Source organism: Centruroides vittatus, unplaced genomic scaffold (assembly GCF_030686945.1).
Source record: "Centruroides vittatus isolate TY-2023 unplaced genomic scaffold, ASM3068694v2 contig_890, whole genome shotgun sequence".
Lineage (NCBI taxonomy): Eukaryota > Metazoa > Arthropoda > Arachnida > Scorpiones > Buthidae > Centruroides > Centruroides vittatus.
The window spans coordinates 1-16,120 of record NW_027122581.1 but is presented as its reverse complement, the minus strand read 5'-3'; the positions used below and the strand labels follow the sequence as shown (position 1 = coordinate 16,120).

At 29.2% G+C, this 16,120-nt stretch overlaps 1 long non-coding RNA gene and 1 pseudogene across 1 annotated transcript; one reads left to right on the top strand and one right to left on the bottom strand.

Moving 5' to 3' along the window:
- Window positions 1–9,917: 9,917 nt before the first annotated feature.
- Window positions 9,918–15,485, top strand: LOC136983876 (uncharacterized). Its single transcript, XR_010882118.1, has 5 exons — window positions 9,918–9,943; window positions 10,188–10,252; window positions 14,828–14,865; window positions 15,051–15,146; window positions 15,336–15,485. It is a non-coding gene; the product is annotated as an uncharacterized lncRNA (long non-coding RNA).
- Window positions 11,380–13,482, bottom strand: LOC136983875 (rab GDP dissociation inhibitor beta pseudogene; annotated as a pseudogene).
- Window positions 15,486–16,120: the final 635 nt, after the last annotated feature.

The following is a 16,120-nucleotide window of genomic DNA, read 5'->3' as shown; positions in this document are numbered from 1 at the left end:
TCAGTTTGGTCTTTGTGCACGTTCAAAATAGCCATGTGATTCAATAAAACAATATTGTTGAAGTACATGCAAATGGTTGCAAATTACAAAGAAATGAATTGTTCTGCTAGCCTAATTTTTTCGGTGGTTCCAAATCCTACAAGCCCATATAAATTGGCGCCACTGATTTTATACAAATATATGATCTATTTTATTATTTAAATAACATTTTATTATATGAAGTAATAATTTTTAATTTTTAGAGTAATTTAGTGTTCAAAATCCCGAATGTAGTCGAGGTTATTGACAGAAGTAATGTTAATTTAACTTAGTATATAATCGGCTTGCTGTATGTTATCACAATGTGAATCCGTCTCTGTAAACGATATAATCTGGTAGACGTATCTGGTTAGCAAATTGTTTTTATATACGATAGACTTACATGTAAGTCTATCGTAAATAAAAACTATTTTCTAACCAAAATTTGCTGTGAGATACGTCTACCAGATTATATGTTTTACAGAGACGGATTCACATTGTTAATTTAACGTTTTATGTATTTCATAATTTCGTATCAACGATTCAAGAGATATCTACATAAAGTTATATCCATTGAAATGAACTTATTTTAAAAGCTTTTGATAACTTGTAAATCAGAAACTTATCAATAATGCTCTAGATGGCTAGCGGTATCATTGGGCTGCAAATAGAAAAAATTGTAGACCTATAAATTTCCACTGTCGTTCGTCTGCTGTCTTTCCTTGATCTTGAGAATGGGAGATAGATGAAAGACGAGACCAGATATGGAAAGATTAGGGACAGGAGGCACCAATTAACAATATACAAACTTCTGATGGAAACCGGAAGTCGTGTTATTTCAGTTCAAAATTTTTTACCTGAAAGGCGTTAGATAGATGACTGGCACGACTCTATTGTTAAAGGAAAAGTATGATGTACAGGGGACAAAATACTACTAATTTGAGGTGGAGAGCATATATTTTAAATTAAAAAAATATTAGAAATATGATTTAAAAAATTACAGCCCGGTATTGTGACGATGTCACAATAAATAATTGCTCGTTAAAAGTAAATTATTTCTATATAAAAATGTAAAGAAATTTTACTTTCATTTCAAATAATTTGAGTCTCAAAAACGGAATGGAATTGAAGAATAGCATATATACAAAAAAAGAATTGTTTTTATTGTAACCGAAAGCCTTGATTGTGACCTTTGATCCTCTTTATAATTTTAAATAAAAAAGTTATCATTATAAGGAGGATGAATTGGGCGCCAGGTCATTGATCTATTGCAAACTTATTTGCATATAACAAACACCATTATTAAAGACATCGCCATCTGATAAGGAGAATATCTTTTTGATTTAGATTTACAAGATTTATAAGATTATAAAATTGATTACATTTATTTTCAAAATAATAATGAGCATTTTGCCGTTTCATAATTTATCTGATACACTGTATGTACTTTATACAAATGAACTAATAATCAGCACAGCATGCCCACCGTACAATAAAGTACTTGATATCTAAGACACAGTACATTTATAAGATAATGTATCTTAATATCTTATATTAAAATATATATATATATATAATATCCAAGATTTTACATGTTTTGTGAACAAATTTCTCAATATTCAGTTCTTGTTATATGTTTATTAATTTATCTCTAATATTACTTTTGTTATTTCTTGATTCTATTTTTAAAAAACTGAATAAAATTTCTGTAATAAAAGAGAAAGAAACGAATTGTGATAAGTATATGTTCTTCGCTTATCTTTAAAACCATAAATGCAATTTGTTGTTTTTAGTTTCTTTGAAGACTTAATAAATTTATCAGACTTACAGAACTAAAGTCAAGTATTTTCCGTTTTTAATGTTTACTTTTGATAAATAAAATTTTCGTGTAATTGTTTATCTAATCTATATACATATATACAGTAAATACGAGTAGATTTTAAAATAATTTATATCAATCGCTTGTAATTTTACTTGGTTTACATATTCGATAAAATTTCCACAGACTTTTAAGGATTTGTTTTATATACTTCCAGATGTTTATCATTCAAAAATAATTCTGATTCATAGTTTTAAGATCATTACATTTATGTAAATTGATAGCATAGAAGTTTGGAATAAAATTTTTGTTTAAATTCTATTGCGAAATTTAATCACCGTCTCATGTTTTTGTAATCAGAATTTCCTGTTTTAAAATTATATTATGTATGATAAAAATAATAAATAATTTCTTTTAATTTTATATCGATCATTCTATAGAAACATAAACATCAATAAATCCCAGAAAATAATTTGAAAATAAAAACAAGTTCAATGTCGTTATTAAAATCATGATTGTGCAGATATTTATTATAATATATATATATAAATAAATATCAAAATTAAAAGTTTAATAAGTAAAATTACGTCTAAATATTTTTTAAATAATTTCTAAAATTCTTTTAATACTAAAATTAATTTTATTTACCAAAGAAAAAAAAAATTAATCTATATACATAGATAGTGATCTTTATGCAGCTAACCTGCATAAAGATAAAGGTAAAATATTGTCGAAGACTTAACAGTGTTAGGCCTATATAATGTAAGCTATGCAGCTATATATGAGGCTCTAGAGTTATTACACAAACACTATCATCAATATCATCTGGATGATGAATTCTACCAGCATCTCTTAAAACCAACAATTTACAGGTATGCAAATGTCTGTTTTGAAAAATTTTGTTACAATTACTATATAACTATCGTATGTTTTCACAATGTTATTCTTAATTTTCAATTCTTATATTTAAAAATTACTTTAAATGCTATCGAAAAAAAATTTGTCTGACATTCCTGGATATCGTTGCGCATAGTTTGGAAACCGCAGCAATATGCCTTGTGACGTAAATGTACCACGTGATTACAACTTCACCCTCGAAGCGTATCAGAATATTTGGGAAATTTAAATAAGAACGACAAATATGTACGAAATCTGGGATAAATGTACGAAAACTTTTCTGTAGTTATCGAAGTTGTCGAGATTAAGCCGAAAATAAACAATTCCAAATAATATAGATACACCCCGATTTTAATGTATAGATAATTTGGTATTTGTAAACATTAATTACTGGAATAAAATAAAATTAAATTAAAAAGAAACAGTGATTTAGGTGTATTGATAACTTATTTTTTTTATTTTCGTTTTATTAATTAGAAATATATTATTGTATAGCACTACTAATTAATTAATTCAAGTCAATTCATTATTTTCATACGCATGAATACGTTTTATTTATAGTTTGATTTATTTTAATGCACGAGCATTTAATAACGAATAGATTAAATTTAATAAATAGAAAAAAATTAAATACAAATTTTATTTTACAAAATATAATCTCGAAATTGCGTTATAATAATTGTTTGACGGTCAAATAATTTTTTAAATATTTTTATGTTTTCTATTATATAAATTATTTTACTTTTTCAAAATAATTATATAAGATAAATACCTGAATTACATCAATTTGACGTCATTCATTCATTTCATTGTATCCAAGTAAATTTAAAAATGATGTCGAGTTGACGTCACATTATTCAAACAGAACGAGGCTTTACTAATTATTTTAATTTATTCGAGTAAAATTTTACTTTTATTAGTCAAAAATTGTGTACATTTTGCAAATTACAAAGATTATTGAGATTTGTAGACTGTAATTAACATTTATAATAATTGCTCTTTTATAGAAAAAAACTCTTTAAGAAAGCAATCATTGTATGATAATCCAAGTATATGATAACTAACCTACGTGGTGGTTGTAAAGTAATTAGGTATTAGGAAATCATTATAATTTTTGTAATAATAACACAATCATAATAAATTTTATGTGTAAATGTACTGTACATCAATCAACAAAATTTTTTAATTCCTGCATCAGTGACCGAGAGAGGCTGTACACGCAGTGGCACAAAAGATGCCGACCACTTGTCTGTTAGGAGCTAGCGCAGATTGCTGCACACTATGAAATGTGGAAATCAGTGGTTGTTGTGAAAAGCTGGTGGTATTCGTTAAAGAGACCGCATGCCACAATCCATCCGGAAACAATCGATAATTGTCATTTGGAGCTAAAATGATCACAGGTCCAGTTGAAGATGCACAGAGAAGTGGTCGTCCATGCGCATCACGATCTGAGGAAATGTGTCATTGGTGGATAGCTCCGGTGCCTATATTGAAGTTTAAGGTATAAATTTATATTTTCATTTAATAAGGTACGTATCAAATAATTTTTATTAGCTTTGTATTAGATATATACAAATAGTGATTTCTCAATGCCTAGTTACTTTACATCCACCCTATAAATAGACTGCTGGATGGACGAAACGGTTAAGACATCGGCTTTCTGCACTGGAGATTCGGAATCGAATCCAGGCAGAAAAATCCCTTCAATTTTTCGGAGAGTGGTCTATACAGTGTATGTCTGGTCCTATTCTCAGTTGCCGGCTGCCCCTATTGTCGGCCAAGCCGAACTCATGATGGAAATGATTTAAGAGCTCTTTTAGTGCCACAAGCCGAAAAGAGACAAAAATAGAAGAAATAATCTAAACTATATAAATACAGTAGAGCGTCGATAAGTGGAACCAATTGGGGACTGGGGTCCTTCCAGTTAATGATTTGTTCCAGTTTCCGACTTTGTACGAAAAAAATACATTAACCTGTCCGATGTTCAAATTTTTCTCCGTTGCGTATCGCTTCCTGTTGAATTTTTCTCCGTTGCGTGTCGCTTCGCGTTGAATTTTCGTCGATTTTAAGCCTAACGAAAATTTTTATAATAATCATCGAGGCTATCGTATCGTTAAAAATTATTTCTGCATTTTGTACAAACAAAATAAATATATTAAAGAGTATAAAAAACATGAAAATTATACTTTAGAAGTAAATTTAGTATCAAAAACATTCGATTCAGCACGACACAGTCCGACTGAAAATCGTTCCACTTTCCGGCCATTCCACTTACCGGCGTTCCACTTATCGACACTCTACTGTATTGTTAAAGGTGTCGCCAAGAAAAGTATATTCAGCATTTTATTAAAGATAATATAATTAGTTACAAATTCAATATTAAAAACTGGAATCATAAAACTTTTGATAATGTTATAGAGAATGCAAAGAAATTCAAAAACCTATCATGATAAAAGGAAAATTTCCAAACTGAAATAAATAATCATAAACATATGAAAAATCTAATAAAGCTCGAAAATTTATTTGTTGTAAAAAGATATAATTCTGAAATTGTGTGTAATTGAATTGAAACTAAAACTTTCATAGTTCAAAAAATGGCAAAATAAAATTTATCAATTTAGTTTTCATAAGCAAAATTAAAGTATAAATATAGCGTAATACTCGTCAAATTAAAAATAATAATAATCATAATAATTAAAAAAATCAATCAAAGTTTTTCAATTGCGATTGAGTTATGAATACTTTTCAATTAATAAATATAAAAATAATTTTTTTTTATCAAGATTTCGAAAAACGAAATTTGTAACTCGATGGAATAAAGAAGAAAAATCCAGCGACGAATTGTTTAACTTTCCCGGCAACTTTTAAAACTGCATGTGTAGTGCTATCTGTTATGATATTTTATTTTTAAAAACTTTTTATATTTTTAAGTATTATAAAATGGCAAAACTTCATTTTTAGGATAGGGATGAGTTTTACTTTAAAAAATGTACATGCTAATAACGAGGAAAATCGTCATTAAATTCTACCCTACTCAAGATATGACACACGACCCTCCTTTATCTCTCTACAGTTAACCGCCTTTAATCGCCAAAGTATAATATCATCAATCCCCCTAATACACAAATCTCCTTGCAAAATTTAAGAAATTTTCGACAAAAAGCACAGAAGTTATTAAACTTCAAAGAGTGTGAACAAAATCGTGTCCCCCACACTAACATCCATACATACAGAAATTACTCTCGAATCTTTTTGCATTTCTCGACGTTCAAGGTCCTTTGAGTCCAAAAATCTTGGTAGAGGGGTCATTTTTTGACCGGGAAAGTAAAAAATTAACTAAAATATTAAAAACAGGGGGATATTGACTCCAAATTTGAATGTAAATTACTGATAAGTTATATATATTTTGAAATTTTTATTTAAAAACTTAATAAAATACTTTTTTATTTTTTCTTTACTTTACAACTAGGTGCATAGGTAGACATTGGGCATCTTTAACATCACTCTATTCAGGAATATCTTACACACCGACAGAAGTATTATGTAGCCGACAATAGAGAGGCGTATGCCCGAAACGCGTATCAGTGTGTAAGCTGATGTTTTTTATAATTTTCGATTACATTATATACCAGTGTATAGTTATATCTTTAAGTTTATAAATAACTAGCTGACCCGGCCACGCGTTGTTGTGGCTCAAAATGTGTCTATTATAAATGTGTAACACTTCCCCCATGGGGGGAATTTCAAAAAATCCCTTTTTAGTGTATATTCTGTTGACGTCACCTATTAAAACGCAATTAAAAACGCAAAAAACCCGCATGTAAAATAGTATAAATAGAAGCCGAGTTCTTCACGGTAAGCCTTAATCCTGTCCCTTTTCTTCGCTGGGGAATATCGAAAAATCCCTTTTTAGTGTATATTCTGTTGACGTCACCTATTAAAACGCAATTAAAAACGCAAAAAAACCGCATGTAAAATAGTATAAATAGAAGCCGAGTTCTTCACGGTAAGCCTTAATCCTGTCCCTTTCCTCCGCTGGGGAATATCGAAAAATCCCTTTTTAGTGTATATTCTGTTGACGTCACCTATTAAAACGCAATTAAAAACGCAAAAAACCGCATGTAAAATAGTATAAATAGAAGCCGAGTTCTTCACGGTAAGCCTTAATCCCGTCCATCTCCCCCGTAGGGGAATTTCGACATGTATATTATATAAAAACACGTGCATATTCGAATGCAATGTTGTGTCAAAATTTCAAAGGAATCGGTAGGAACAAACAAACGTTGTATTTTATTTATATAGATAGGTAGAAAATGATCTGCTTAGGTCCATTCTCACAGAAAAGCAAACTTAGGTCGTCGGAAGTTAGCGCCATCTGTTGGACATAAAAGCCTTAATCCATATATAAATATATTTTTGAAAGGGGGAAATGGTGATCTTCACATATGCCACAAACCTTCGCGGGAATGTATTAAACAACTTCCCAAAGTTTCATGGCAATCGGATAAATGGTGTGGTAATGCATGAAGGACAAACACACACACACACAGACAGACAAACATACATTCGTTTTTATATATATAGATTATCTGATCAAAAAATAATGTTAACTTTTAATTAATCTTAGTTTTACTATACAATCTAAAAAATGGCATGTCATAAAAGTTGAATTCTAATTATGGATAAACCATAATTAGAATTATTAACAATATAATTTGATTGATGAAAAATCCAAGGACGAATGTACAATTAAAAATTCTGTCTAGTAGAAGTTAATTCTGTATAATAGTTTGATCTAAATTATTACAAATTATATATAATTATCATATTACATGCAAAATACCTTATTTTTAAATTTTATAATTAATTTCATTAAGTTTAGTTTCTTGCAATTTTAATAGCAAATTAAATAAATACATTAAAAAATAAAAGGGATCAAAGGATTTTAAAAATATTTTTGGCTGTTTTTGCTCTCTTGGCTACTAAGAGATATTTTTAATCATATATCCTTTTTTTTTTTTTTTTAACTCTTTCCGCCCTGTGGGCACTAAGAGGGCCTCTTTTAGTAGGCCCATTATGGGTTCGGCCAGGCCCACAATGGGGCGATCGGGTGGTGAGGGATGGGGCCCGACATATCCGAACGGACCACCCCCCGAAAAATTCCTGGGGATTATTCGACCCGTTCGGATTCGATCCCGGGTCCCTCAGAGCGGTAGGCTGCCACCTTTACCGCTCGGCCATCCGGCCGTCTAATCATCATATCCTAGTATATGTGTACCTATTTTGAATTCGGCCAAAGCATCGGAGGATTCGAATCGGCTATTCGAATCCGGATTCATCGATTTCGGCATCCGAATCCATCATTCGGATATGATGAGTCTCGTCTTTCCCCACCTGGCCGCACCTATAATGGGGGCGGCCAGCTGGCGAGGGTGGTGAGGGACAAGACTCAAGACGGTTCATTCATGAAAAATATCCGAGACGGTTCATTCATGAAAAATTCTGAAAAATTCTCGGGGTTTTTCGACCACCCGGATTCGATCTCAGGTTTTCCAAAGCGGAAGGCCGACTCAACTGCCTCGGCTTATGGACATCAGAATTCGAAGTTTAAAACTTGTAAAACACAAACGGATATGATAACATTACTTCAAATATGTTTCTAATATTAATTTTTTCATAAACCAGATACTAGCTCAGCCAATAATTAGTCAAATTCACAAAATAACACCTTCTACTTATAGCTGAGATAATTTTTATTGAGAAAAACAAACGTTTTCGGCTTACTCAATAAGCCATCCTCAGGTTATAACTTTCGAAAAAAAGGAACATTATCGTTCCATTAAAAGAATACAATTGTTTGAAAAAATTCAAAACATTAGCAACGGACAAAAAGGAAGAACATGGTAATATAAATAAATAAATATACAAAAATACATAAAAACAAAAGGAAGAACATGGTAATATAAATAAATAAATATACATAAATAAATAAAAACAAAAAAGAAAGAACATGGTAATAAAAATAAATATACAATAAAATCGTTATAGTGGGAATAAGAAGTAAAAGATGAAAAATAAAAAATAAAAATAAAAATGATTCCACTGGTGAAACTTTTAAAAAGAATGGCAGATTATCGAGGAATGATGCCAAAACAAGCTAAGACAAGCCTACGAGTTCATGATATATTTCTTAACCACGAATTTCCAAGCTGTTGGTAGGCTGTCAGCGTCCCTCGCATTTATGCATGCCTCTTCCAACTTGCTTTTATAGATTTCAATTTTTTCTGCGGTATTCGCTAACGTTGGAGAGCTCAAGGGTTTTACAATATCCGCTTCCTCCCATTTAATTACCGAGCCTTGGGTCTGCGCGTATTGCGAAAGTACTGTTGCGTTGGATCCTTTCCTGACGTCATACTTGTGCTCTTTAAGTCTTTTCCCTAAACTTCTTGTTGTGACTCCTATGTAATCTTTTTCGATACCTAGTTCAGCGTTCTCGTACGGGATTTTGTATACTCCTGCTCTATCTTCCTTCCTAAAGCGACCTTTATCATTCCTTAAGATTGTATATAGGTTTGGAGCTCTTTTTAGAACCATTCTGGTCTCCTTGCGGTTTGCAATTTCTTTCATAATGCCTTTTGAATTCTTGTTGTAAGTAAACTTTGTGATTTTACTGGGAGACAATTTATTTTTCCTGCATCATGCCGATCTGCTAATTAGTGCCACTAACCCGTTTACCCTCACGGAATGCCGAACCATTCAGGAGTTGGTACCCTCAGGCCAATTCCAAGGTCATGGGGTTCAATTCACATATATTATTTAAAAAATTCGTATAAAATCAACCGTTTGTATTAAAAATATGAAAACAGATAATTCTAATATGGAAGTATGTGTACTTTTATTTGGTGTATTATTTATTTGCTAATATTTTGTATTATTTTTATAAAAAATTCGTATATTCTTGTTTACGTTAATGATCTGTAAATTAATTGCAATTTTATCTAATCTAATTAAATTTTAAGATTGGTTAATGTACTATTTGATAGTATACTATTAATTTTATGTTATATTAAAGTATTAGTTTATTACATTTATCGTAAATTATGTTAATTTTAATTTTAGTAAATTTTTTCAACGGTTTTATTTATCCAACTATCGAATCGACAGTGCTGCCATTATAAGCACGTTTTTACTTGTAGAAGATTCTACATGGTATGTTCTTTCATATGTATTTAGTTTGTTATAATATATAATTTGTGTATTTAATTAATTGGTAGATATTAATTATATATAAATTCTAGCAATATTACAACTTTTTTAAAAAGTTTTGCTTATATTAAATTAATTTGTATATTTTAATTAATATATTTTCATTTTAGAGTATTATTAATTCATTTTAGAGTATTAGTTTTATAGTTATATTTCTTTGTTTGAATTTTTCTTTGTCCTTTTAAAGCGGATATTTAAACGGTGACGTCAGACTAGGGTGACGTAGCGGAAGTGTGGTGTCACGTGACTGGGGTACTGTCTTATTTCGTTTATAAAGCTTTTATATTCTTTTATAAATGTTTCATATGATTTATTTTTTAACAAGCGAATAAGTTATGATATGTTTGTATTAAAGTATATCAAAAACATTTTTATTTAAATTATTTTCGATCCAAATGTTGTTTTTAATATAGAAACTTTGATTATTTAAACATGGAATTGGCTCTATAATTATGACTATGACTTATTGTTATTTTGTAAGAATGTTAGCAAATTTCTTAATAAAAATGTATTTTATTTACGATTTTTCGAAAAATACGTTAAAATAATTCAAAATATTTGCGATAGATGGCGGCACATTATAAATATCTCTAGTCGTTTCTATTTTATAAGATTATTTATTTTAAACGAAAGATGGCGCTGTAAATTTTTTATGAAGAAAGTTGAACTCAAAATATTATTTTTGTGGAACATATAGATATTTTAATCATTAAAATACTTTAGTAGCTTAATAAAAAAAGTAAAATTTATTTGATTAATGTAATGTTAAACACAGATTGTACACTTAGATACTTTAATTTTTATCTATATAGATTTTATCCAGTTATATCTGTGTATGCAAGAATGGAATTATGCATCCAAAATATTTTAATAAATTCTATTCAGAGTAAATGTAAAACTAATCATAAAGAAGTATCTTGTTTTCATCTTAAATATTGTCCTCAGTATGAAGGAAACCAAGCTCCTGAATTAGTTCTTAAGTAAAATTGGATCTCTTTTTAAAAAATTTATCTTTATTTTATAAAATAAAAATTAATCAATCTTTATTAACAAAAAAGGATTATCTCTGTTACAGGGGTTGTATAATTTTATTTTATTCAAATTCTTTGATAATAGAACATTCAATAATGTAACTGTCAAGAATTTTTATACAATAGATTTCAAATTAGTTTATTATTAACATAATTAATAATTATTAACAATAATTGATAATTATCACATTATATCCAAACAACTTAACAGTATTATCATAAGTTGACTCTGCTGAGTTAACTTTCTAACATTTCTGTCGCTTTGATAAAATAGTTATATAAATTGTAGAGATCTTTTTTATTCAAATTATTTAAAATATTCCTATCGGGCTAACTTTTGGATATATACGATTAAAGATTAAAAATAAATTTGGCACTGAGGTAAGCGTTAGCCTTTTCTTCCAGTTTAATCTAAAATTATGTTGTTCCATTGTGGCAATTTTAAGGTAAAAGCCACATTCAAATGTCCATTTCTCAAAGTTGCAATAAAATAATAAGCATTCTTACTAGATACACATTCTGTTAGGAATGTTAATTTCAGCCAACAGACTTTGAAAATCAATACAATACATTTCCCATGTTTTCACGGCATCTAAATGGTTGCTAGTTGCTGTGATGCAGTGCGGAGCTTTATATCACTACATTTAACTGTTTTACACAGGCTGAATATGATGTAGCGTATGTCGACCTTTTAAGATTACATTAACCATTGCAAAAATCAGATGGGTTATTGTAACATTTATAGTGTCACATTACTATTTTTACAATTTAACTGTTGAAACAAATGCAGTGTGAAAAGACAAGATTTTACAGCCTAGGACAATATTCCCTATTGGACACTTTGCTCCCTTCTTATTTGAGTTATGTATACATACACCAATTTTTCAAAAGACAATTAAAAATAAAAAATAAAACATATAAAGCTGATTTCTGGAAACTCTCCTGAAACTTCATCATCACAGCAGTTTAAAGAGAACTGTATAGAAAGGATATTTCTAATGACAAAATGGGTCGTGAAAGAGCTATTTGAAATTTCTAATCTTGTTCGTCTCTTAAGTTATGCTTGACTTTAGAGAAATTAAAATCTTCTCCAGTACCTCTATGGAAGATATCCAATACATCAAGACAGGTAGTCTCAAAATGAGTAGTGGCATCGTAAGATTCAGAGATAAATATCTGACTTTCTCTGCCATCATCTTTTGGTCTATAAACATCACTCACCCATATAAATTTTTGTCTGATTGGTCCCAATACATCAAGTCCACGCTTAATCTCATTCTCTGGATTATTGGTTTCCACTGTAGTACTAACCATAGCTACAAACCAACCTTTAGCTGCAACTTGATGAGTGTAAGATACTAATGAAACATAGATATCTGATTTTTGGCCTGCTTGTTTCTGTGGAATGATGATTTGACAAGATAATGCATCCTTAGTATTTGGAATAGGATGGTTCATCAAACAAATACAACAAAACTTGTCCTACTTTTTCTGAATGATCAGGAACATAGGATGGGTTACAATATACTTGTTTGCATTTTGCAATCTTTTTTCCAGAACATACACCAACTACTTTACCATCCTCCAGGACAATTTCATCAATAGGTTCATCCAACATGTACATACCACCATAAATAGCACTCAATTGTGCAAATCCTTGTGGCAGTTTTCCCAAACCATAAAGTGGATACAAATATGGGCTTTTTCCATATCGTGCCAGAGAGTCACTGTACAGCTTAATTTTTAAAATTGTCTCAACACAAGGTCTATTTAAATACTCATCATCTCGATACAAAGCTAAGGCATGAGCAGTAAAGTCAGCTGTATCCTTATCCAATCCAAACTTCTCATACATTTGAGCAGTATTAGTTTTATTGGGGTCAATATCTTTCCATGTTTTTGGATCTTCCATGCTAAATTCTTGTATAAAAATCAAGAAGTTCCTGAAATGTCTTTTTTTAAACATACCCATGAGATTTGATACTAAAGCTTCTTTTTCATCTGCAGGAACTTTAAAAATTTTTCCACCTTTATAAACATAACTTCCTTCAACAGATTTAAATTCCAGGTAACGTGTTACACCAGTGTGAATGAGCAATTTAACTAACCGACCATTAGCCATGAGAAACTATGGAATAAGGTCAATATTCCAATCTCTTGAGCGTCCATATTCATTCAACTGCGCTGATGGCAAATTGAATTTTGCAAATAAATCTTCAAGTGGAGTAATAGAAGCACTTTCACCTCTATAATACTTGTTTCTATCAATGTGTAAAACTTTTTTCTCCACTTACTGATAGTAGTCCACTAAGGATGCATTCCTTAAGACCAGTACCTAAAACAATAGCGTCGTATTCTTCATCCATGATTTTATTAACGAAAAGATTTTAAAGCTTGGATCCGAAATACAACTAATTTTTTTCAGACTTTTATCAGTGAACCAGCCACACTGCCAGCTCGAATGGCTGTTCAAGCCAGTACAAAATGCGACCTTAATCTAAAATTATTTAAATTATTATAATTATTAATTTTAATAAGAGATGGTGCCTAACACTTACCTCAAGTGCCAAATTTATTTCTAATCTTTAATCGTATATATCCAAAAATTATTAGAGTTTGGACTATAGAATCAAATGGTGAATCAAAACTTCATATGGAATTAGAAGGTCATAATGGAAACATCAATGCATTATGCAGGAATACTAAGGGAAATAAATTATTTTCAGCAGAGTGTTGTAATTATTAGATTATAGAATGCTTATTTGTCCCATGATAATATAGGTAAGAATACTTAAAAATTCATTATATATTTTGATTGTCTTTTTATATAAAGTAATAAAATTTAAATGAATTATTTTTCTGTAATAATTATTTCTAAATAGTATTTTTTTAATTTTTTAAAAAATTTAACTTTTTGTTTTTTTATAACAAAGTACTAATTAGAACATAGAATGAAATTTCCATTAAGTGATTAGTAAAATCTACAGCATTATAACATTCCATCCAGAGTTCGGAACAATATTAATGGCATATTATCACATGAGGAGATTAAAAATCTTATAGGAACTAGGATATCTTAAAGGCGGTACTAGAATCATATCATTTTAAAAAGTGTAAAAAGAATATGACAGTTAAATTTAAACAAAGTTGATATGATATTGTCATGGATTTAGGGATCTTTACCAATATATAAGTTTTGTTCTCGCAAAAAAGTATTAGGGTCCCGAAATGGATAATACTTCCGTGTGTTGCACATGATTACCAATGTAAATATCAAGTACAAATTTCTTCTCATACAGCAGAATTGTAACTATAATCTAATCAATTTGTTAAAATTTTTGTAATTAAGTTATATAAGATGTTATTTAAAAGATTCAGCTTTTATTAATGTATATATGTGTCAATGTTAAACTAAATAGTTAAGATGTATTATACGGAACTAATATGTTGTTGTATGATTGTGATTGGCTAATAATTGAAACACCCCATGTAACAGGTTTAATCCTATTACAATACACATTACTTACTTACTATATTCTATTTGTAAACTTAAAGACAATTATAATACTATCCCCCTGTAACAAGGTTCTCCTTATTACAAATAAAGTTTGATTGATTGATAATTTTTAAATAATATTAAAACAGAAAGTATAAAAATTAATAATAAGAACAGAATTGGTTACAGTTTTAGTTGCAGTTATACTTTCACTATTTTTTGAATGATCTTATGGAAAAAAAGGTTTAAATAATTTTATTATTAGGACAATTACATCCCATTATTTCTATATATTTTCAGGTATCAAACTCATCAAACCAAAAATCACATTTAAATATGTAAGTACTATGCAATAAATTTTTCATTAATTTTGATTTAATTGCATACAGTATTTTATTAAATATTACACTTGAGATACGTGATTAATATTTATATATATTATTATCAGAAAAGTTTTGTATATAGAGCCATAATTTATTTTAAAAGTGTAACATTTTAACATTTTTAACACTTTACTTGTTAGGCACAATGAACAAAGAGCAGGGGATCAAGTTTCCTTTATATACATATGAACCGTTGGAAGAGGAGATTCATAGACTATTGAAACCTTTAAATTCAGGTAAACTTTTTAAAAAAAAACAGTTCTTTTGACATTGATGAATATCCATGAATTACACACAAATGCATCACAGAATTAGCAAATTTACATCAATTTTGTAAAGTTGATGTAAATTTCTTATATTTCCCATTCCCTCTTCCCCATTTTTTCAGTGATGAGCTTAGCCAATAATTTTCATTCTACCTTCAGAACAGTCAGCCTGATACATTGTGGAATGGAGATGTATTTAATGAAGATCCATTTAGGAATTAAATTGTGCTGATGGGAACTTAATAGATATTGCAGCTGGGTATGCTTGATGAGTCACTTCATCTTTAAAAGTGAGAACCATTTTGCAGTTTTTGTAGTAAATAAAAATATGCTTTTTAACAACACCAAACTTAGATTAAAAATAAACCAAATGGCACATTTGGAACCTGTTAATATACTTTTATCAAAAATTGTAAATTGAATGGTATATGCTCAACCTGAAGACATTTTGAAATATCAAATTGTAATTTAAAAATCTTTGCAAGTAAACAACTTCAACATTGAAATACAGTTTGGTTTATTCTATGTTCAGCATTGTTAAAGAGCATATTTTAGTTAGTTCAAATGATAAGCAAATAGAAAGTAGAGTGAAATAAAATTGTAGTCATTGTTAGAGAGGCTTCCAATGTAGCGATCATATTGACATACCAACAAACAAATACATGGTGTCAATAAAACAAAGAAAATAGAGACTGGAACCTATCAATTTTAAAAAATTGTCTGGCATTTTTACATTTTTTAAAAAATCTAAAAACATTACTTTCTTACAGCATGTCTAATTTTTTAATAAAAATAAAAATATTTATAATGTAATATAAATAGTTGTTATTAATTTTTAACGTTGTTAAAAACATGAAATTAAATTTTGCAGTTTCCAAGAATACTTCTTTATTAAACCATTTTCAAACTTTTATTTCATTTTAAATCTTTTATTCAATCAGTTT